Here is a 22,871-nt window from a genome sequence, read left to right on the forward strand (position 1 = left end):
AATGATAGGACCCAAGGGAATGGCAGGAAGATGTGCCAGGTGAGTTTAGGTTGGGTATTAGGAAAAGGTTCTTCACCCAGAGGGTGCTGGAGTACGGGAACAGGCTTTGCAGGGAGGTAGTCATGGCAGCAAGCCTGGCCATATTCAAGAAGCATTTTGACAATGACCTCAGGTACAAGGTGTAAGTTTTGGAATTATCCTATGCAGGAGGAGTAATTGGACTTGATGATCCTTGTGGGTCGTTTCCACCTCATGACATTCTATGATTCTATCATTCTATAATTCTAAGTATGCCACATTCATGCTCTGGCGTTGGTATTCTTTGTGTGCGGCCTGTCAGCCAATTCCCCGCTCACTGCACAGACCACTTGTCTAGGCCATAATGCATCAATTTCTCCAAGAGAAGACTGTGGGGGACCGTATCAAAGGCCTTGGAGAAGTCCAGGTAAACAATGTCCACTGCCCACCCCATGTCAACCAGGCAAGTCACTTTGTCATAGAAGGTCACCAGGTTAGTCAAGCACGATCTGCCTTTAGTGAAGCCATGTTGGCTCTTCTCAATCACATGCTTCATTTGACTTGTGATGGCCCCCAGGAGGATTCGTTCCATAACTTTCCCAGGGACTGAAGTAAGGCTGATGGGCCTATAGTTACCCGGATCCTCCCTCAAGCCCTTCTTGTAGATAGGGGCAACATTTGCCTTCCTCCAGTCCTCTGGGACATCCCCCATTCTCCATGACTTCTTGAAGGTTATGGAGGCTGGCCTTGCAATGATGTCAGCAAGCTCTGAAGATCCTCGGCTGGATGGCATCAGGGCCCACTGATTTGTGGGGGTCAGGCTCCTGTAGTAATTCATATACTAACTCTTCCTTCACTGATGGTGGGTCGGTGTTTGAATCAACTGGGAATTTCATTCCCAAAGTCTGGGACCTGACAGTGTTGATAAAGACAGAGGTGAAGAAAGTGTTGAGGACCTCTGCCTTTTCAGCATCATTGGTGACTGACTCTCCTTTTCTGTTTAACAATGGGCCTATGTTTTCCTTCTGTTTCTGCTTGTGGTTGACATGTCTGAAGAACCCTTTCTTGTTATTTTTCACATCTATGACCAGTTTCAATTCAAGCTGACCTTTTGCTTTTCTAACTGCGTCTCTGCATGCTCTGGGAATGCCCTTGTAGCTCTTAACTGATAATCGTCCACTTCTCCATCTCTGGTATACTTCCCTTTTGGATTTGAGTAGACCCAGGAGGTCATGGTTGAGCCATGGGGACCTCTTGCTCCGTTTACTTCCCTTTCCTTTGTAGGGGATAAATTGGCTTTGTGCTTCCAATAGAGAGTTCTTGAAGAACTCCCAGCACTCACTAGCTCCTTTGTATTCCATGGAAGCCTCCCATGGAATCTCTCCCAACTGAGCCTTGAGTGCACTGAAGTTTGCTCTCCTAATATCCAGAATCCTTGTCTTAGAGCTGACCTTCAGCACACTCAGCAGGATCTTGAACTCCAAAATACCGTGGTCACTGCAGCCAAGGCTGTCACTAACCGAGTTATTACAAAGCAGGTTTTCTTGGTTTGTGAATAGGGAGTCCAGCAGTGCCTCATTCCTGGTCGGTACTTCTAAATTTTTTATGAGGAAACAGTCCTCTATGCATTCCAGGAACTTTCTCCACATATCAGTTCCTTCCCATATTTGGAAGGCAGAAATGCATCTGTCAGAATTAGTTCCTATTCTAAATGGAATTTTCTAGATATTGATTTAATAGAAATTAGTATGGCAGCTTTAAATATCTTTAAAAGACATGAAGCTCTGTAATATAAGTATTGCTATGTATGCAATAAATACTTGTATTCATCAGCATCACATGGATGAAGACAATAAAGTTTTCTAATGATAAAATGAAAGAACCAAACAATACACAAGGAATAGAATGAAGGAGATGAAGCTAGGCAACTAAGACTTAAATTTCAGAAAAGCTAAAACTTGTTTGAAAGTATCTAAAAATGGGAAGATAATTAATAAGCACACACACCCAGGAAAACCACAAATATTATTTTATTTCTTAAATAGTATTTAACCAGTATTTTTTAGTAAATATCTAAAATGCTATTCCAGAAATAAGAGCACTTTAATTCCATTATTTTATCAAATTTAACCTGGAACAGTAAAGGCAATTTTACAAAAGAATTTCATCAAACCAAAAGGTAATTATGTAAGAGCTAAATAAGATCATCAGCCATAAAAGAAAGCTGGAGTAGGAGGCAAGGGTGAAACATTCATTACCCTTCATATTCATGCACATATGGGGCTGACACAGCAAAAGGATTATGATTGCTCTCAATTTCAAGACAAAAAATTTCAAAAGGTGCAACACGATTGTTAAGAACTGAAGATCAGGCAGCAAACAGCCATAAATCATGGAGTCTGGCAAGTAATCTCTTTTAAGTAATGATGGAAGATGACATAGAATAGAAGGTAAGGTATACATTTTAGGAGGATTCATTTGAGAAGTTAGGCACGCTATAGAATTTCAGCATTAAGGGTAGTAACAGTAGCTTTTTTATTAAACATAATTCATAACTTTTTTGCTAACACAAAAAAAAATACAGATTTTAATATTTTGTAGGCCCAGTCATTGAAGACAACACACACATCTCAGTTACTTCAATTTTTTATTAGCTGTGACAACAGAAAAGATAAGGACGAAAAACTATTTTGCAGTGAAAGCTTGTAAACTCAGAAGGAGTACTGAAACCAGTCCTTAAAATACAGCTGATATTGATCATGGGACCAATAAAGTGATCATTAAACTACAAATAAGATTGCAGCAGCAAAACCTAAGCTTTACTGAAGGACAGCACTCATATTTAAAGTTTCTGGAGAGGCAGGAGAGGACCTTTCTGACTCATAAGTCCATATTTCCGTTGAATGTTTCTCTATATTTTTTGAGCCCCTCCTGTTAGAGATATATATGTGTGTGTGAAGTCATGCACATGCAAATATCCATACTCATGTTTTGGCAAGGTGGAATACAGAGACTTGTCAGTTTTTTCCTTGGAGCACAGGGTCATAGAAATAGTATAAAAAATACTTGTTTTTTATCTTGAGACAAGATTCCTATCCCATCACCCAACTTTATGATTAACAAAATTCCTGATTCAGAGAAGCAAGACTTGGGGTTTTTTAATGTTTGAGAACTTTAAAAATTTTAAATTTATGCTCAGGTGACCATTCAGATCACTAAGTCTTCCTGCTTACAAGCAAAGGGGGCCATCGAGTAGACTACCCCCCAACTCTATTGGTTATATATTTCTCCCAGACAGAGCTCAGCTGCCAAACTGGAGAAGAAAGGTGGTGCATCTCTTGTAAAATCAGTGGAAACATTCAGCAGCTTTTCAATGAAAGCAGGACACACAGTTTAAGCTTACTTTTTTTGGTATCTTTAAATTTTGAATTGGGCTGCGTGGAAGTGATGAGCATGGAGTGGAAAGGTAAAAGATAAGAAAAGGCTTTTCTTTGCTTGTCTGTATTTCACCATTGCAGCTAGTACTCTCCTGTGCATTACTTTGGGAGCCTAGGTCTCTAACACTAAGAAGAAGAAGCCAGAGGCAGATCATGGGAATTGCATGTTGCAGTCTCCTAACTGACAGAAGAGGAGCCAAAAGACATTCAAGAAAAAAAACCATATCCCTGGTGTGAGAATTGCCTGACCAGGGTCAGCTGCAGCCATAAATTTAGCTTCTGTGGAGGCCTGCTAAAAACTACGTACAAAGACAAAAAATCAGTCAGAGGATGATCTCTTCCTATTTCAAGCCCTTGAAGATGGTTGATTCTCTAGGTATATCGCTTTTATGACCACCAGCTGAAGTAGTGTCACTCACCTTGAAACAGCCAGTCAAGCTTGTTCTACTGAAGTCTGTGATGATGCTCCTTATGATTTTTTCAGCTTCTCTCACTGTCTTGTTTTTCCTTCCCTCACATACACAGGAGAGCATTGAGTGGATTATTAGAGAGAAGATTGCTGAGAAAGCATTTCATGATTGGGAAGTAAGAAGAACAACTTTCTTCTTGCCAAGATGTATCTTCCCTAACTTTTTCCATTTTAATTTGATAATAAATTCAATGTCACACCAAATAAGAACTCAAAACTACTACTAACAAAGTTTACTTCCATTATTTTTCTTCACACATCTGTTGCAGTTTTGCATGAGGTACCGAGACTGGATCAAATATAATATTTTCTGTTCTTTTTGAAAAACAAAAAAAATCACTGATTTCTATCTATTTTTTTCCTTTGCAGTGGTTAAATAAATAAGTGTGGAACTCCCCTCCTGCCATGTTTTAGTTTGTTGTTTGTTTGTTTTTCCTTCTTTTTCTTATTTTGTCCTCTCTGCCTTGGAATGTCAGAAAATGTATGATATACGTATTTGTATCTCCTGTGCAACCTGTTTTCTTGGCTGTTTCATTTACTCCTGCTCTAATGTTTTGCTTTATCACACTGTATTTTTTTAACAACTTTTAAAATTTGGAAAGAGTTACAGTGATAGAAACAGAGTGTCAGTTTTCTTTAAGTCAGTCAGTTACTTTTCTAAAAGTTATTAGTCAACATGTCCAAATTATAGAACAGAGGAAGGAAGGATGGCAGGCATGCATGCAGAAATTATGGAATCCCTGTGTCATTCAAACATTTAGTCAATTGCAAAACAGAAAACAGCCCCCTCCCCTGAGTAGGATGTGGAAGGGAGTAAAATGAAAGAAAGGAAAATGAAAAAAAATCAAAGAATCCTACTGTAAAAACAGATACTTTGGGCAACCACAAGTTTTTCTGGAAATCTTTTGAAGTAGTGGGAGGGGAAAAGGAGTAAATTCCCACTGAAAAAGGAAATGAACAAACAAACAAAAAGAAAACAGCTCTCCTTTGCATTCCAAGTAGAAGGCTTATTCTAGCACTATCGGTTGTGTGTTACTTTTAACAACCCTTTATTTGGCAATGGCTCACAAGCATGCTTACTGCTCTGTAACATAAACAAAATGAAGTATGCATCTGAGATTGCAGAACTTAAAAATACAGAACAGAATGGGTTGAAATGAAGAGTCTCTGAGTGGCAATGCTTTTAAAAAATAAAAATAAATTTTTAAAGAATCCACTTTTAATATGATCACATTATAGGACAACACAGAAAAGTGATTCTTTAATATGTCCTGACTGTCCTCACCTGACCAAGATTGACCATCAGCAGAATATGCCTGAATGTTATTAATGATACATTAGTACAGCTTCTCCCACTACTTTCTTAATATGTAAGGACATTTACAACTATAAGGTAGCTACCACTTCTGGCCAGTCCTAGGAAGAAACTTCTCTCAGACATCAGGCACCCAGACAACAACAAAAACTCATTATCAGTCACCGCACCTGTAGTCCTCTTCTGGTTTCTTTTCCAGGCTTATCCCTCAATATGTCTAAGCAACCTCATTCCTATTTAATTTCTATCCAGCAGCAGATGCAGGTGTGAAAGATGATATGTCGGAGCTAATTGTAACTCTGCCAATGTGAACAATGAACATAACTTTCTTTTTTACCTCTCCACATAACAGCATGCCTAACCTTTCTGACCTTGCAGACTCCTAAAATCAACTCCACTTTAGCACTGAGGTCATTCTGAATAAAGCAAGTCTTTCACATCTTCAGAATGCAATGGTATTTCTTCCACTAATTATAATACATCTTTCATAACCCAGAAATGTTGACTGATGGACAGGAAAAAAACTGGTATCTAGTGAGACACACAAACAGAGGCTCAGCAGACACTCCTGATGCTTCTCCCCTTGGACTTCTTCAAACTACCAAAATTTAACTTGCTTTCTCAGGATTTTGAGGTGTGAAGTGTCAACATTACCAACAAACTAACAGTTCCCTGTGGTACATCCCAGCAGAGAGGACTGTGCTAGAGAAAATGAACCAAGAAAGGTAGGTCGAGGGGAAAAAACCCAACCCAAACCAAAATAAATCTTTGTTCTACATTTAATATGTTAAAATATTATGCAGAGATGGAATATAAAAGAAAAAAAAATAATGTTTTACAGTATATTTGGCATTCCAGCTCCTACTTTATAGATACAAGCGTTCCTTCTTTGCTTCTCATATTGGCAGTAGTTACTGGGAGGTAACTACTTAATTAGTTATTGGCCCAATCATTTTGCCAATGAGCCAGACACAGTGGCTTGGTAAAGCATCTGGCACTTGTTGCCAGACTATCCCCAGTGTCCTGAAACACAGCAGTTCTCTAAGCTGCTCCCAGCTGCAACAGCAATCTTCACTGTGATAACCATTGTTTCACAGCAGCTGTAGGAGTTGTGCTGGGGGACTTTTAGTAAGCCCAAATATGTTCTAGATGGAAGGATTTCAAATGTCATGCCTGTTCACCCAGGAGTTCGTTCATGTAAAGGTTTTTGCTGCAGGCTTATATCCTAATGGCTGTTATGCCATTAAACTGACAGTGTAAGTGGAAGATGGAGTCCTTTCACAAGCCCAGCTGAACATTTGATAGTCTTAGAAGGTTGGTCCTGTGAGCTGGTAGCCCCAGGCATTTTAGCTTGCACACCATAGATTTAAAATCCAAACCAAACCAAACCAAACACACACCCCACCCCCCCAAACAAAGAAAGAAACAAAACAAAAAAGAGTTCTGTAGGACTTAGAGCATAATTTTTAAGACTCCAGTTGGCCCATTGGTCTAGTGAGGGTAAGAACTAGTTTGTGAGAATCGATCAGGGTTTTCACAAGTTCTAGAAATATCATTTCACTGGAGCAAGTGATGCACCAGCAGTGTTACTTCCTATCACAGTGACCTAAAACACCCTGCTTTTTTCTGGAGGTATGGAAGATAAATGGAAATAAATAGTTGACCTTTTGTTGAACCGATGTTTTTACATGTGAAGAGTTTGCAACACCTTTGCCACAGATCCGGATGCTGAAATTGCCTTTTTTTTTCCCCAGGGAGAAGTTATTTCCCCTTAAAATAGTTCTGAGCATCTCTGCTGTATGAACCTTAACACTTGCTTCACCTTCAGTCTTTTCTGCAGATGGCCGATAATTTCACTGATAGCGAAGTTTATTGGTCTAATCCTCTTTCAGTGTGTATCCAGAACCAAACATTCTTCTGGACAGAACTGGTCTTTATGTGATGTATGGGTGCATTAGAACGGTGGAAAATAATGTGATTCATACCATAGATTGAGCTATCTCTTGGATGTTCTTAGTATCATTACACATAATGGTAACAGACGCTCACATAATTTAACTTGTAGGAAAAAGCTATATATATAATGTATGTAAAATTAATTGAAAAATATTTATATTCTCTGCTTCTTTTTAGTTATCTTTCTACCTGAAATCATATGTTAAACTCTTGAAAAATCAAAGTAGCCACCAAACACACTGAGGTCAGGGAACAGCTAATCAGCCTGTCCAAGCTGTCCTTTTAATGTGCTTTGACATTTCAGAGATTTCTCAATGCTGGTCTCCTGTTTCCCTGTTTCAATTTTTAATCCTTCCACCATTATGACTTTCAAATACTGTCTGAGGGATGTGAAGGTTCTTTGCTAACAAACAGATGTTTATCCCTTTTGTAAATGCCTAATTATTACACGTTAACTATGTCTATGCAATAAATAAAAATAAGAAAATAATAATTAAAAAAAAATCTCCATGTCTGACACTGGGTGATACCAAGTTAATGATACAGATGCTATCTAGTGTATTTTTTTCCTTTATATGGCAGACACATTTTTAGGAATACATAGTTCCAGAGGTCCAAAATGGAGGCTGGAAGAGATTTGGATAAGATGATCCCTGAGGTCCCTTCCAACCTGTGATTCTGTTATTTAATAGTTATGTAGGGTTAATGATTAGTCGGCAAGTGGTTGCAATGTGTTCCTGATTCTCTTAAATTTCACAAATATGGATGTTACTGTTCTATGTGAAATCAGCTGTTTAGATATAAGAGGAAAAACATAATATTTTACCATATTAATAGTCCATTTTCTGAGCATATAAGACCCTGTGCAATATTGAGGATGCTGCCAGCATCACAGGACAGGACTGTTTGAATAACAGTATGGATGACAACCCATGGACTGGGAGAAAGGGAGGAGTGCAGTTCAGGGGGCTTTAGGGGCAGCAATGAGGGCAGAATGGTGGCTGCTAGTTTCACTTGCACTTGAAAGAACTCACTGTTCTGATGGACTCTGTGTGTGTGCAAATGTGTGTGCATGTGCATGAAAGAGCAGGCCTGAAAAATCTGGGGCTACAGCTTCCTCTTCTTTTCCTTATCCTTTCCCTCTCATATCATGAAGGCATAGTGTTTTCTGGAAGACAGTCCTTCAGAGCAGTTAAATCTTACTCCATAATTGTACCGTGTGCAGTCTAAGAAGTGATAGTGTGAAAAGGGTAGAATTATTCTCCTCTGCAATAGGGCTGGCCCGCATCTTTCCTTTTTAATGAGTCAAATGAGATGGGAAGGGTCCAATCATTTTAGGTGACTGTAGCAACCTGGCAATGTGTGGGAAATGCATGCTGGAAAGGAGGAGGCAATGAAAGAACTCATTGTGTCATCTAAAAAAGTCATCTGCTAACCCAGAAATGTGCCAAACAAAACTGGCATTGATCTTCTATTGCATGTTGATATATATATTACAAAGGTGTTCGGCACATTGTCTAACTTGATTACCCTGGTGGACAGTGCATTCTGCTGCCTTCCACTGTGTTTTCTTTCAATAGTTTTTGCTCAATGTAAGCAAGTGGAATCAGTGAGGTAGTAGAGTACAAATGCATACACCTACTTCTCTCTCCCTGTAACACCATGACATCCTTTCTGGGTGCCCTTTTATCTCTTCCTGGTTTTCCCACAACATAAGAATTCCTCTCTGACAGCCAGGTATGCATGTGTTTCAGCAAGTGAAACTTGTGGCTGTGCTGCCTGGCATATGAAGAGCTGTTGTGTTCACTACATACCGCTTCTCATTCCTGGCTATAGAACAGTCTGGAGGCAATTTCCTGAAAACTAGGAATTTTTGCCTCTCTTTTGCAGAGGATTTGTCTGACAAAGACACCAACAGCTTATCGTTACTTGAGAGTCTGGGTAATTAAGTTAGATGTTAAAATTTGAATGCAGCAGTAAGTGAGGTTACAAAAGTACGGAAAATGGGTTAAAAGCATGTATATGTAAATGTTGAGATGAAACGTTTGGATGTGCCTTAGTGGGAACTGGGAATTAAATATGCACATCCAAGATGTGGAATCTTGGAAATACAAACTCCCCAACCCAAGTTCTGGGCACCTGAATAGCATCTAAAAGACTTTAAATTTCACTATCACTATCATAACATCAATAATCACTGTATTTATACTGTCTGATTCACGCCTCACCTAAGACTTTTCATCTGTAAATGCTAAGGATGTTTATCACCATTTTTGGGTTGATTTGTTTTTTGTTTTTTTTTTTTCCCCCCTCTCTTTTCATTGTGTGATAATTATACTTGTGAGAAAACACTGTTTGCATGTAGTTAAAATGCACACAATGGCCCTACTGTTTATTGAAAGACAATGTGGTTACATTACAACAAACTTGGTTAATGGAATCAGAAAGGAAGTTTTATTTTTCACTATTTTTTGTGTCTAACAGTGGATACTCAAACTATTAAACAACCTTTTTATAAGTGAAAATCCATTCTCTTTGCCCCATCGTAAAGACAGTGATATTAATATAATGAAAGGTGAGAGGGTAGCTTACGTTTGTTGACTACTAATTCAGCAGTATAGCTTCTGGAAAATTTTGTCATTTATTGCTGTTAAAGAATTTATAACCTGGAGAAGCTGGTGATAATGGGCTTTAAGCCTTACAAACTCCCCAAACCACTGGATTAAAGAATCTGCTGTATTCTGTGTAGTCCCTGAAGCACACTTTAATGGTTCTGCTGAAAGGGTATCAATCATACAGGAACTGTTCAATAAAGTTACAGAGAGGCACTCCAAGACAGTTAAATGTTTGCATTTTCTGTAATGTAATGCAATTGTTAAACTACATCTAGGAGGCCTAACCATCATAATCTTTGCAGCAAAAATTATGCAATCCATGCTTTACTTTGGTTTTAATTTCTGTAAATTTCAACTCCCAGGTTTTGTGGAGTTCTCCTCTTTCTTTAGATATGTTTATTTCAACATTTATTTTTTCCTATGCTTTTCTAGACATAAGTGGGTATTGGAAAACAGGTACGATTTTCTTGTCATTTATGGGTGTGATGTTTTATTGAATTTTTTCCCCAAACATGACCATTCATGCTGGTTATCAATGTATGATTTCAGTCTGGAAACATATCTTCTTTTGGTTATTTATAAGGAAATTTGTGTGTTTTCACAGAAAATGTATTTAAGTAATTTCTTTAAGGAACTACCATTGTTGTGAAAGTTAGTAATTTTTACCTATCATTACCAGTAACAAAACATTGCAAATGGATAAACGTTTAGGAAATTTTAATCTGTCAGTTGACAAAAATTGCAATTAAAAAAGGAGTGCTATTTACTCTTTCAGTCCTTCTGCTTTTTCTGCAGCTAAATTCAAATCTACTAATTTCAGAATTACCTTAGTAGTGACTGTGAATTGATATCACAAGACAGTGAGACTATAATCAACTATAATCTGTGAGGGAAAGAAATAAACTGTAAAATATTTAAAACTATATTTATTAGGAAAAAAGTTGGAGGTTGCCTCATTTTTCTTCTTGAAGACTTTGCATAATGTATTTAAATAGCAGGAGCAGATACAATTGGTTTTGTTAGGAAAAATCAGAATTGTGATATTAGTTCACAATTGCTAATAAAGTATTTTCAGACAGGTTAGCCTTCTAATTTATTCTACAGTCTTGAGGAGGTTTATCCTTTGAATTCTAAGCTCTGCAGACCCTTTAAACATGCAACTTTCTGCTACCAGTTCTCTACTCTGACTCACATTACCAAAAAAATAAATGCAACAATAATAAGAATAACAGCCAGTCAAATTCTATAAATTGGCATTATGCTGTCAGAGAAGCCATAATATATAGGGATATTACACCAAACCTTCTGATGCTTCCAAGTCCATGAAGTAGATGAAAAAAAGCCATGTTCTCTTATGCTACATAAAAGCATGGGAAACATTATAAATGTTGACGATAATGATCGGGTCTTACATTTCTTGAAGACATTTTACATTATCCAAATTGCAGTGACAAGGCTATATAATTAAAATAAGATTATCCTATTTAATAACTTACTAATGTTGTTCTATTGCTTTAGGTGCTTCTAAGATATTTCGTCCTTTTTGGTCCGGCTGCACCACCTTGAAGATATCAGAAAGTTTAGTTAAACATTTTTGCAGGAGGAATGTAAAAACCAGTCAGTAGCACAGTGAGTCCACATTCACACTGGGTCTCTTCCTCCAACAGGTTTTTGATGTTGGGACTTTGTTTGGGTTTTTTTATTTTCTTTGTTGTTTTTTTTTCTCTCAAGTGAAGAGTATTTTTAGGCTTGTTTCTCTGTTACAGTAAACTTGGGCTGTAGAATATAAATCTGGTATAGCAGTTATGTTGTTCAAAATGGGCAGAAATTGAGTCAATATAATTTTTCTGATGGTTTGGAATCTGTATATTTCTTCCATTATATAGCGCAATAAAAATACTGATTTTCACTATATTAAGATTCTTAAATAATTTTATAGAAATTAATTTGTACATACTTGAAATTATTATTTTCTGGTTTAATATTCTGCAATTGCTCCATAGTTAATATATTTTTCTAAGATAAAATGTGTCTCCATCATATTAGCTATCTTAGCTGTTACATTTCTGTTTCTCTCTTTTTTTTTTTTTGTATTTTTGTTGTGATGACTATAGCGAACAAAAAAAAAAAATCTGACTAGTTTTCTTCCTGAGGCTTCAACACTATCATGTCAGGAAGTGAAAAAATAACTGAGGCAGAGACTTGTCAGCTCTTTCAATTTTAAGACCAAGGAAAATTTCTATTATGCTCCTAGAACACATTTTGGGATAAAAACCAATCCTTACTTATAATCACTTTTTTTTACTTTCTAAATGCATTTTTAAGGACATTTACTTCATATTTTTTTATTATTAATTTTTTAACATTTTTAAACACTATTTATCATTACTTACTTTTACAGTTCCCAGTATTTACAATATAACCTTGAAAACAATGCATATGAACTGAACTGATTTCAACTGCAACAGAGAATTGTGCATGCTGAGTGCTGGGTAAATGTCATGATCATTTTTACATAAGATGATCACCTCCATTCCTGCCTACTTGATTGCCTAACACAGTATCTTTGCTTATCAAAGCTGCAATAGGTTTGTACTTCTGGGGTACAAGAACAAGTCTCAGCCATTTCTTGGTTCCATGCTAGAATACGGCTTGAGTACAATGGACACTCTGTGTTTAATGCATGTTGGAGGTTGTCATGTGTACGCAGTGCTCCAACATGTACATTATGTAGACATAGAGGGGACCAGAAGCCCAGAGAATACTGCAGTCGATACCATCCACTAAGTGCAATGTAAGAATCGAAAACCTAGTCATAGGTGAATTCTTTTAAAAGCAAATTTATAGAAGTAATGCACAGGTAAAAAGGAAGAATCCATATCCAAATAGAAACCTTGCATTAACACTTAAAAATAAGTTTCTGTATTTAGTTAATATTGTAAACGGAACAAAAAGTTTACAGACAAAAGAAATTAAGACTTTGCCTTTTCTACTCATGTTAAGCACAGTAATTTTTCTTGTATTAATTTCCCTTATCTGACAGGTGGGAACTAGAAATAAACAATTCTATATCTGACTGAGAAGCAGGTATATTGGGAAGGCCTAGGTTTGTATTTATTTGGTTCATAACTATGCTCATATTTTCACCATAACTAGCAATCTGTTTGCCTATATTAACGGTCTGAATCTGCAAACACTTCTATGTATGAAGAACTCTACTTCTCTTAATACCCCAAGCAGAATTGCTTCCTTCCTTACACCTGTTGTGACATTTCTATCCTATCTTCAGCTGCTTTTGTTTTGTTGTGTATGTTTCCATTTCAATAGATTTTTGCAAGCTTGTAAAGTTTTTCTTAAAAAAAAAAACCCCTCACATTTCATTTTATATGATCAAGAACAGAAAAGACAGCTTATACAATGTTACAGTAACATTATACTAGCCTACTACCCCATTACCAGCAATTACAGTGATGGATAGCATTAACCTGCCAGGCTACTTTCTTAGCTGTTTCACTTTTTGCCATTTTGAAAAAGACCCATGCCTCCTGCAATCCTTCTCTTATCTCAACTTTTTTTTTTTAGTCAACCAACATTATTACCTTTCACCATACAGTCATTAACAGTCTTTAGTGAAAGCACTTACTAAGGACTTCTTGAAAGTCTAAATACAATATATTTGCTGGATTTCTCCTAATCTGTAGTTATGTCAATCTATTCAGAGACTTCAAGGGGACCAGAAATGTAGTTTGCTTTTTTGTTTTGTTCCCTATTCTCGTTCTGTTGTTTTACCTACATCTTTTATTATTGCTTCATCCCGCTTCCTAAATATTGTGTCAGGGTTCATTGTTTTGTAATTCCCTGAATCATCCCAAATACCTTGGTATTAAAATAGCTACATTGTTTGAACCTACAGTTTCTTTCTGTGCTGCTGTAGCTGTGTGACTGATTGCACATCTTTGTTAGTAACCAAGCTATTTCATTTTAAGTCCTCCGAAAGAACTCTCAGGTGAGAACCATCTGCTTCTATGAATGTTTGCTCTTTAATATATCACTTTGGGCTCCATCTGACTTCTCATTATCTGACAACAACTCATCTTCATTACCTGGTGAAGGCAGTTCCAAAGCACATATCTTCTCAAATTCCTAATGCTGGAAGTTGATACAAATCAATCATTTAACATCTTTGCAAGATGTTTCTCCTTAATTTCCCCCTTTTCTCTTTGTTAATCCAAGGGATTATTTTTTTCCCTAAACTGATACAGTCAAATTAAATTTTACTTTATTTTTTTTATAATAATATTCAGCTTCCCTTTGGGTTCTCTTCATTCCTACATCATATTCCAGTCTTTAAAGGTGTTTCAATTTTTTTTTGGTTAATGTCAATTTCAAGTCAACATACAGGACCAAACACTGAGAGACTGAACTCCAAACATAAAAGAAATATCTACTCTCTCTGTTGGCTATATTTTGCTTTCTACAAAAATTCCACTGAGGAGCTTTGGTAGAATATCTCTCCAAAGCAACTACAAATCTTTATGTGTTAAATATAATATGGTGACAGATCTCTATTAACAAACATAAAAAAGAATAATTTCACTTCTTTGTCCTTTGGGCTCCAGAAACAACACTACAAACAACAAAATTGAACTAACATACAACAAAGGTTTCTTTTAACATCCATAACTACATAGTGGAAAATCAAGCTTGCCACAGATCTGTTACTTCTCACTTACAAGAAATGCTCTATTTGTTAATACTTACCTAACAAACTTTACATCTTTGGCCAAAGCCCCTGCTCCATTATACATTTTTGTTGTGTGAGGCACAAATAACAAAATGTCAATCTTTCAGTTGAAGAAAACAATGTCCCATACAATGAATTCCATAATTTTATATCTCAAAATCCCAGAACTTTTAGCATGCTGAATTATTTTACCATGTCTCCTGAGCATAAATATAACAAGAACATATACTAGAAATTTGTTTGGTTGAAATTGTTTGCATTTGGCAGAAAGAAAAAGAAGCTGGAAATAATGCTTTGAAAGGAAATATTATTTTTAAATGTGGAGGGTTTTTTGATTAGATTTCTGCCTTCATAGATTCTTTTTAATTTTATTAAACACTCTTGAATGTTTTAAAAGACATGCATTATAATTTTTTCCCCATTAACTAATGATACATGTTTTTAAACAAGAACATAAGGAATGTTTTGTTTGGTTTCTTGGTTTGGTTTGTTCCCTTCCCGCCACTGCAATGGTCAGCTGTTTAATTGTCAGTCCTGGGTGATATATCATCCAGAAGTTTTCTAGTCACTAGGGAGAACCTTTCAGGTTAGCTGTAACCTCTAAAGAGGACATTTTAGATAAAAATGAACATAACTCAGTGCAAGCCATTTTTCCAATAAAAACTGCCATCTTTTATAAACAGCCTTCTCTGTACTACTACTATGAAACACCTGGGGTACAGCAACTGTTTAGCTAAACACTGTGGAATTGCACCGCTATTTGAAAGAGAAAAGGAGTAGCATAGGGCTTGCAAGATGTAAAGGCAGTTAGTAGATGAATAAGTCACAAAAGAAAGCTAAAAGAGAGCAGAGTGGAAACTATGTCTGTGAAGGCTTGAAGAAGTCATCTTATCCTCACCACTCTGTAGTGACTCAGGTAAGCGCTTTCCATATCCTGACTCTTAACTCTATTAACTGTGATACACAATTAGCTATTAGAATACTAGGATTGCTCACTTATCCAAATTAAATTTTCATCATTCATATTTGCCAGGTTCTGAAAAACTTGATCTAAGGCAGCCCTGATCTGAATTGGAAGGAAGTTGTATAAGTTGACCTTCACAGGTCTGTTCCAAACTCAGTGACATTATGGCTTTATGACTCTTGTCCAAGCCTTTTCAAGTCCAATATAAAGTCTGAAAATATTTATGATATCTAAGAATATTAACTTTTCCTAAATTTTTCATTACTGATAGCGTCTAGCGTTTTTCATTACAGTTTTTGTGATCAGCTCAAAAAGCAAAGCAAAATCAGTACTTTGTGTCTTTTCTGATGAAAATGACAGAAACATGGAACTATGTTGGCAATAAACATATTTTTTGTATTAAAGGGGACTATACGCAGAGTCCAAATGTTGTTTGGGATTCAGGTGCCCAACTGCAGGTGCCCAGTGCCATTCAGGATACATGAGGGAACAGAAGAGCACCCAGGTTTGTACGAGAAATCCACCCACAGCTGGGGGATATGACAGAAGTCTTACATGAGATATGTATCCTTTTGGAGGCCAAAAAAAAGATTTCCTAAAATATCTGAAATGACAACAAACACCAATGTTCAGGCAACTGTTTCCTATCCATGAACAACAAATGGTGATGGCCAAGTTTCTACCCATTGTTTAAGAAATGAAGCTGAAAATACTTGTGTGTCTGGCTAAGAAAGCCAGAGAGTGACTTACCTGCTTAAGCCACAATCTATTTCTTACAAAGGATATCTACTCCTGGTGGCAACCAACTAATAAGTGCATGAGAATTCAACAAAATAGTAAACCAAGTAGAACAGGTACAAGACTACTCAGCCTTGAACAATCTCATAGTTTAATTTCACATTTGCCCATTGGCAAATCTGTTACATTTATGCTCATTCAGAGCTAAATGTCGCTATTTGATGTTGGATCAACTAATTTGATATTCTTAATAGCTGGTGAACTTTGCATCAGTTAGTCCCCAGGCCTAGATCACAGACAAGGCTATTTTATAAAGTATTTGACAAAAACAAATAAATAAACATAAGCTGAAATGCTATGATATAGTATGATCTACTATGATATAGTATTTCCAAGTGCTGTCATGAAAACATTAGAAAGGAAAGACATGCTTCATAAGTGCTTCGAGTCCATTCATGAGCACATGATGAATACATCACTTCTCAGTAGTTGCCACAGTTTTATGACTTGTCATGCCTTAAACCAGGTTGACCTCATGTGATCAAATTAGTTAATTTTGCAGTGTGATATTCTTCCTTACAGCCTGCATTTTTAGACAATTTGATGCATAGGTAAGCCAGCTTGGATTTTATTCTTTAGTACATGTATATACATGTATGGAATAGGATAGCCTAACTCTAAATGTCAATTAGATGCCTAACTTCTTTTGAAATAGGCTAATACAGGAGATTTAAACTGATATAACTCTTTCTTTCCCACTTCCACAGAATAGATTCACTCTGTAAACACTGTAAGGCTGAGGTAATGTACTTTGTAATACATTCTCCACTTGGGAGGGGAACAATGTAGAAAGTGTCTATTGTTTTCATTCAATAACCTACACGTATAAGAAAACAGAGTGTACCAGTTCCTGTGAAAACTATGAACATCTGTCACAGGGGGATTCTATGTTGCTTTTACTTCTTCTAGATTCCCATGTAAACAATAATTTTCCACCCTTCTTCCATTTCTCACTGTGCCATAATATCTGACAGTTCTCCAGTAACTACAATTCCTACACACTACAGTGACTGTAAAAGTAGTTCTAGTAGTACCCTTCAGAGCTTACACCACTTCAGCAGTTCTGCTCTGGTGTATTATGAACCTCATTTTGCAGCACTTACTTGTGCAAACTTTGCATTGCCTTTGTTGGTTTCTAACCACATAATCCAAAATCAAAATGAGAGGTGAACATTAAGCTAAATGTACTCGTTTCCCCTCTATGCTGTGCTAAAATAAAATATAGTTGCTCTTATTCTAACAATATTGCCCCAGTGAGATTCAGCATACTTATAGTATTTTACATAAGTTGAGGGAGGTTATCTTCCCCTTCTACTCCACCTTAATGAGGCCACATCTAGAGTACCGCATCCAGTTGTGGGCCCCCCAGTTCTGAAAGACAGGGAACGATGGAGACAGTCCAGCAAAGAGCTATGAAGATGATCAGGGAATAGAACATCTCTCTTATGAGAAAAGGCTGAGGGACCAGGGTTTGTTCAGCCTGCAGAAGAGAAGACTGAGGGGGGATTTCATCAATACCTATAAATATCTGAAGGGTTGGTGTCAAGAGAAAGGGGCTGGATTCTTTTCAAAGGTGCCCAGTGCCAGGACAAGGGGCAATGGGCACAAGCAGGAACACCACAGGAAGTTCCACTTAAACATGAGAAAAAAACTTCTTTCCTGTGAGGGTGCCAGAGCAGTGGAACAGGCTGCCCAGGGGGGTTGCAGAGTCTCCTTCTCTGGAAATATTCAAAACCCACCTGGATGCGTTCCTGTGCCCCCTGCTCTAGGTGTCCCTGCTCAATCAGGGGGGTTGGACAAGATGATCTCCAGAGGTCCTTTCCAACCCCTGCCATTCTGTGATTCTGTGATTCTGTGATAGTTCAGTAATTTCTGTATTTCTAAGCAGAAAGAATTAATTACTGGCCCAAAGCTAGTAAGATAACATATTCTCAGAAAAAACAATACACTGGTTATGTAAAATCAGAGTTTCTCACTATGATATGTTATCCTGCAGTCAAAGCCAAACAGGAGTAACTGCTAAACAAGGTTGAACAGTATGGAAGAGAATGCATTTTTCTTTATGTGAAACTAATGTTCCTATTATATTAATATATTTCCTTTCTCATTGTTCTATTCTCCTAGAGAAATATGCAAAGAAAGCATCACATGTTGAATACAAAAAGATGTAGAAAATTCTTTGCGACTGATTATTAAATCATTTTAATATTCCTGATAATAGTCAACATATATTACACAAGATGAGAAATTAGATAAAAGGATTTCAGAAGTTCTCATCAAGGCAGTCATTGTTCTAATAAGATAAATATAAAAATATATCTATATTTCTATTGTTATTGTAAAGTTACAGTTGCAGAGTCCACACTAAGAAACCATACATACTGCATAGCCTTTTTTTTTTTTTTAAATCTTTTTTCCTTCTTTTTTTTTTTTTTCTTTTCAGAATATCAGGCTAATATGATATCCATGTAGCTTCTTTCTTCCCTCCTAGCCAAAATATGCTTCATGTCTCTAGCCCTCTGTCCAAATCTTTTTCTTTCACCTTATAATCTTTGAAATCTTGTATTGCACTCAAATGTAACTTTTGTTTGAATGAGGACAGCAGAACAGAACCAGTAATGACATGAATACCCAGAAGCAATCAAGTATATAGCTTACTGAGTCATGCCAACATGTCAAGTCTACTTTATCTCTTTCTAACACAAAAGGCTCCTCAATTAATGTGCTTGTTACAGACATTTGGAATTGGATATTCCTATTCTTTGAGGTGAATCAGAAGGCAGTCAAATTTCATTTGCATCTTTAGAGTGATATTTAGCTAAAACACATAATTACTGTAGGCTTTTAAACCGTGGATATTTCTTTCAAATTTTTTGTTTGAATCAAGTGTTAAATACAGAAAGGGACATAGATAGTACTTCTGTCTGGGGCTAATTTTAAGACACAGGCTTGCTCAGATGGGAGCTTCTGTTTCCCTTCTCGTTTGGGTGTTTGTTTTTTGTTTGGGGTTTTTTGGGGTTTTTTTGTTTTTTTAATTCCTTCCTAGTCATCTATATTTCTGCTCCTGGACAAGACTAATGATCAGCTGATCAGCTTCCAAAATGCAACAGGACTTAGAAACTCATTATTCTTATTCCTCTCAGTCTGTCTGTATTGCCTGCCCAGTGTAAGTTTTCAATGTCTAACTCACGTAAAGGACAAAGAAAGAAAATTCTTATCTTAGTAGTCTAGTAAGTAAAGGATGAGATCAAGTGTAGAAAAAAAAAAGAAAAGATTCATCTGCTCTAGCTATATGCATCCAGTACTTACTAGGAGCTAGTCACTGGGACATAATCTCCCTTTATAACCAGTAGAGTACCCTTCATTTTTAGAAAACAATTATTCTGATTCAGTTTAGATTATCACCTTTGAATTAATGCAAATTACTCTTTGGAAGTAAGGTTTTTTTCACTATGATTTCTAAAAAAGGGTGTAGGGGTCAAGCTTGTGTTTAGAAATCCAAGTGCATAACAAGGGCCAATGTATTTCACCTCTAGGTTTTCCTTCTTCTCTGCCTCATTTAGAAAAAGTGAGAGAGGACATCTATCCCATGTGACAGATGGACTATTCAGCAGTAGTCCCTAAGGTACTATGAGGTGAGGTAAATGTCTTCTACTGAAGCTATGGAACTTTTCTTTAAAGAAAGGAATACAAACTGGGTAAAGTTGGAATGGTTTTACTGGGGAAAGTATGAGTGATGCTACAGTCTGACAGTTTAGATAATGATGGGATGAAGATCTGGACCCATTTCCTGGTTTTGCTGTTGTGCATATATTCCAGTGGAACAGATTCAAATAAAGCAATAGTTTCAAAAATATTTGGGTGAGATCTCTGTTCCAGACGTATAAATAGAAATATATGCTCTTATTTCTATTTTTCCACATGACTAGCAGTTGCTCTAACCAACAGGTTGTTATGTTTAAGGAAGACCTCATCCTTATTTTTTCAGGAGTCTAGGAAAGGAGTCTGACCCAGGAATACAGACAAATCACCCCTCCTGCCTACAATTAGGAAACTACTGCTGTAAGGAGGTAGAGAATAAGTCCTTCCCTTTCCCTTGAAAATTTGTTGCCTCCAACTTCCCATTGCTTAACTTAATCATTCCTGTGAAATCAACAAGTTTTCTAGGGTGTGGTTTGGGACCATACAGAAGTATTGAGAAGTACCCCAACAGAGTACTGCATTAAGTCCCAAAGAGGCATGGAACTTCTTTGGGTTTTTCCACCATACCAAGTTATCAGTGTACGCAGGAACTGTTAGGAGGTTAATTTCTCCTTGTATAGGTAAGCATTGATCCTTGGCAGATTACTACTTGAGCAGCATACAGCTTGGGCAGCAGTTTCATGAAGTGAAAATATGCCCAAGAATAAGGCATTGCCATGTCTAAAACCTTTTGTGGAATTAACCTAAGTCATTTGACACTGCTTTGATAAGTTGTGTCTATGAGGAGAAACACCTTGCAGTTTAATGAGGTATCAGGAGAGGGAGGAAGATTAATTTTTTTTTTTCCCAAGAAGTCCAAAGTGCAATTGAGAAAAGGGTGGGAGGTCTTTCAACCATATTTTATTTATGACTTTCATCAAAAAACAACTCTATATATCAAAGGGTCATGCCTCAAAGCACGAGTAAAAATTTAATTAACAGGGCTTACTGTTATGTCTATTAAGATTTGCATCATGTAGAAGAGAAGGAAAATGAAAAGGTTCAAGCCAAGGCTAAAAAATCCCCAGATTTTCCTCTGGCTAAGACTACAGAAAGATGCTTCTTTAAGTTACCTTTTTGAGACTTGATTTGATAATTTTTTTTTAAGCAAATTCATCCATAAAGTCTGAACAGTTTATTTTATGACTACTTAAATAAAACATTCTAATATACCAGCCTGTCCTTGCAAGTTTCAAGGTTACCTACAACAGATTAGAGCTGTCAAGCCTCATGGTGCTTATTATGTAGTGTTCCTGTTCAGGTTTCCTGTGAAACCATTAGCCTTTTCCTTTGACATTTCCTGTTCTGCATGGCCGAATGTGTTTATAAACCAGATATTGCTTTGAAGATAGTATAAGTAGTGTTCAGGTTAAATTAGTTGCTAACAAGTTACACTTATTGAATTGCCTTCTTTTACATCACAAAAGAATATTGTTATCCTTGGTGGTTTCAATAGTTCCCTTTCAAGTACCTCATGTATAAGCATATTAATTATTTTCTTCTTAATAAGAACATTGAGAAATTGTGTTCTGGATGCTAATAATGTAGTTAATGAATTAGCTCTTACATGTTAGTGGTGTGTGTCATAAAATTAGTTTAAATATTTGTTACATTGAGTAGGGAAACAGTACAATCATTTCAAAGCACATTTTGCCTAACCATTTTGTAAGAAGATATCTATAGGGATAGTAATAAATTTCTACTCAATATTTTGCAAAGAATGGTATAAAGTAAACAATTAGAAAAAAATGTGGAAAAAATAACTAGGGGAAAAACCTAAACAAAACAGTAAGACCATTAATGAATACTACAGTTTTATAGAACTATATCCACTGTTATTTTTAAGCCCATATTTACAGTTGTCTGTAAATTTTTACTGTTTTCTTGGATGAATATTTTAATGACTTTTTCTTCTTTGAACTAATGAAACCTGTAAAGCCAGTAGAATTGTGTAACTGTTATATTAATTTTTCTAAAAAGAAAAATAAACCTGAGGATTTTCCACAGATGGAATACTATAACTGTTACACTTAAATTCAATAGCTTTGTAAACTCCATCAACAAAATTTACGCTCCTCAGGCAGACAGAATATCCCAGTGCAGATCCTCAGCTGCTGTAAACTGAATTTCACCATTTGATAGCCCGATGGTAATTTACTTGAACCAGACATCAGACTCCTCTTTGGTTAATTTCCCTGAGACAGAAACATGTGACCTGGCTTGCAGTATAATAAAAATAAGGAGATATTTCTGTTACGCATTTAAATGACTTGTTCTCAATGGCAACTGCGTACTAAATGTGTTGTTAATACTGTAAATGAAAAAGAGTGTATTTGTTGCTTTCATAAAGCTTTATGCTATGTGGAATACTTTTGTTTAACTTTTATAACCCTCCACATCTTTGCAAGAAGCCAGTTGGCTGATGTTAAAAGAATACATAAATTTTCTACATTGCTTCCCCTGGAGTATATGGCAAGAGTTCAATATTTGCAGCTGACTCTATTTAGTAGACAATAAGTCCATGTGGAAAATTACACAACGCATACAGGTTGACACTGTTTAACATAATTGACAGTTTGCTGAGGGACATCCCAGCTGAATTAGCTTGCACAGGGAATAGCTGTCTATCTCAAGGTTAGTCTAAAGGCACCTATGAAATCATGATATGCAAAGGTACAGCAACTTTGCAGACAAATTACCTCTCTCTTGACCTCATTGCAATAAATACGAAGCCTCCTGTATTCACTCTCTGGGCACTTAAGTAGCATAAAAATACAAACAACAAAATGTAAATGCTTTTTTTATTGGGATATA

The sequence above is a fragment of the Phalacrocorax aristotelis genome, chromosome 1 (assembly GCF_949628215.1).
Source record: "Phalacrocorax aristotelis chromosome 1, bGulAri2.1, whole genome shotgun sequence".
In the NCBI taxonomy this organism is placed as follows: domain Eukaryota; kingdom Metazoa; phylum Chordata; class Aves; order Suliformes; family Phalacrocoracidae; genus Phalacrocorax; species Phalacrocorax aristotelis.